General features: G+C 38.8%; 2 protein-coding genes across 2 annotated transcripts in view; one reads left to right on the forward strand and one right to left on the reverse strand.

Moving 5' to 3' along the window:
* The window catches only part of LOC107695048 (transmembrane protein 246-like), a 4,759-nt gene extending 3,644 nt beyond the window's left edge, over nt 1–1,115 (reverse strand). The window contains exon 1 of the mRNA XM_016494831.1: nt 972–1,115. The gene's annotated coding sequence lies outside the window, so the exon portion shown is untranslated. The remainder of the gene's footprint in view (nt 1–971) is intronic.
* Nucleotides 1,116–1,493: 378 nt separating this feature from the next.
* Nucleotides 1,494–2,600, forward strand: part of LOC107695049 (myelin and lymphocyte protein-like) — a 4,509-nt gene continuing 3,402 nt past the window's right edge. Inside the window, exon 1 of the mRNA XM_016494832.1 lies at nt 1,494–1,583. The gene's annotated coding sequence lies outside the window, so the exon portion shown is untranslated. The remainder of the gene's footprint in view (nt 1,584–2,600) is intronic.

Genomic DNA, 2,600 nt, shown 5'->3' on the forward strand with positions numbered 1-2,600 from the left:
GCAGGGGTCGCCACATGTGGTTGCCGCAAGTCCGCCGGACGCTCCTTCGTCGAATCCGCCGGCCACGCTATTCTCAAGCCCACCCGCCTCCGCTCACTCTAGGCCGTGGTGTGTGACGCTGTTTCGTTGTGAAAGCGAAACTACTTTGTTTGGCCTTCCAAAAGAGGACATGAAATCAGTGGTTAAGTTGTATTTACAACACTGTTCCAGAACAGTTTAACCCAAATATTCAGATGTGTCCAGCGCATTTTATGGAGGACTGTTTCCTGATCCTGGAAGAGTAGACTACAATGCCGGCTGTTCTGACTCACAGGCTGTAAGTAAGTTTTTTATATTTCAAGAATTTGCCACTGATGATTCAAACACGAGTTTTTTGGGCAGTGTAGAGTAGCACTTGTTGTTTGTCGTTTCTCCGATCACAAATGCAGACATGGTTTTATGTTTAAACGTGCCTCGTTTATAATGGGTTTTCATGTTTTTGTCTAATCGCTCCGGCCGGACAGGGGGTAACATTTCCGTCACACGCTTGAGGTATTCGGCCAATCACAACGCACTGGATAGCTGGCCAATCAGAGCACCCCTCGCTTTTCAGACCGATGAGCTTTGTAAAAATCGACGCATTTCAGAATGTATGTGGAAAATAATGTGTTTTTTGAACCTTAAACCGCATAAACATTTCATTACACCAAATAATGTTCTTTTTAGCAGCATCATATGACCCCTTTAATGTATCTCGTGGCCACGACAAAACTAAGTGAACCGAACATGTCCCCTCCCGGTCACCGTAATATATATTTTGTGGAATGCCCCTTCTTTCAGTAGAATGCTTGATAAACGATATGAGTGACCTTATTACATAAAGAAAACAAACACGGAAGATTATTTATCAGTCTGCAAAAGACCTGTTAAGTGAAATAATAATGAGTGGAACAAAGCATTCAGCATTATGAAAACTATTTAAGCATTCCTACCAGAATGTGAATGTTCAGCACCCAACGACTAGAAGACAGCAGCCGAAACTAAGTAGCAGGTCAAACATCACGCCTGACGACCTATGAGCCCAAATCAGTTCCAAACATCAACAGTTACGCCGTTTCCGTATTACCGTAGCACACGGACCAAATGCGCATTTCATTCACAGGAAAACAATGTTAACCGTTTCTTATTGAGCAGAACATATTAAGTGCATCCAGGGAGATGCACTCATAAAGCTGAATCGCATACAATTTTTAGGACGGTTTTGTCTCACAGGAGACAGACGTATTTAAAATATCGTTATCAAGAGCTCAAAAACGACTGCGATTGGTGCATCATAACCAGCGCTGAGCAAAGTAACAGAACCCACGTGATAACACCATCACGTGATGCAATTACAAGACCAGACACTAGATGGCAGTGTGGGCTTAAAGACGGTGTGCCGTCCGATGCGCAGGACAAGATCAAATGTGCAAAAGAGAGATTTTTGGTAGATTCGCGACAGAATTTACCAGAAGGTTGGAGGAAAGTAAGCTGTGCAATAACAAGTAAAAGGGAACAAACACGTTTCGTGGTTGATTGTCCTGTAAATCAGCAGACCATCAAATGTAAGTTACAGTCATAAGGTGTTTCTCAGTCTTAAAATGTTTTGTCTAACAGCATCACAGTGGACGGGACAAGCTTCAACTAAATAACCTAAATAAGCACAAAAAGAATAGAAATCACCTACTCAAAACTTTGAAAACCTCTGACACTTCTAATATGAACTATACTAAGGTGACCAGATTTCTCAAATGGAAAGAATTTCCTTAAACTAAACATGATGCAATATTAGAGCTTGATTATATTTATACAGTGCGAAGAATTAAACCTTACTAGGATTGCAAGAAATATCTCATTCATCGCTCAAAAATGTCTATGAAACTAAATGCTCTGACACGTACAATGTTCACCTGTGTTCTAGTTAAACAAGGAAATCTAACCAGATCGACTTCTCATCACCTGTACTGTTAGGGAAAGAACATACTTTCCATCACGTTTCATTTTGCTAATAGCCTTACAAAATGTAAAAAGGTGCATAGCCACAACAAAAGGGCAAATTAGAAAGTATATAGACCTACGAAAGTGTACACACACACACACATATACAGTCAAACCAACATTTATTTCAGACACCTTCAACATTTCACACCTTATCACAGTTTATTCGCTATGGTTTAGAAAATGGTAATGATATATGACAAGAACTCAGAGTTAAACTGTGTCAGAACAAATTCATCTTGATAATGTCAGATAACACTTAAGCAAAACACGGTCAGGTCACAGTGTGTTTTTGGTCCCAAATTTTTATAAATTTTATTGGTCCACTGTATAAAGAATTTTTGGGTATAATATGTCAGTTTACTTTATTTTGCTATCCTCACTTACACAAATGAACTATAGTGTCCTGCAACCACTAGTAAAAAAAATATAAAAAATGATATCTGGTGTCTGATTAATTTTTGGTTTGACTGTGTGTGTGTATATATATATATATATATATATATATATATATATATACTGTTTTCTGCTCAGTTTCTTTTCCCCATATTTTGTGTTTACATGTATTTATCAAATATGTCACC

The sequence above is a fragment of the Sinocyclocheilus anshuiensis genome, unplaced genomic scaffold, assembly GCF_001515605.1.
Source record: "Sinocyclocheilus anshuiensis isolate Anshui unplaced genomic scaffold, SAMN03320099.WGS_v1.1 scaffold26, whole genome shotgun sequence".
Classification (NCBI taxonomy): domain Eukaryota; kingdom Metazoa; phylum Chordata; class Actinopteri; order Cypriniformes; family Cyprinidae; genus Sinocyclocheilus; species Sinocyclocheilus anshuiensis.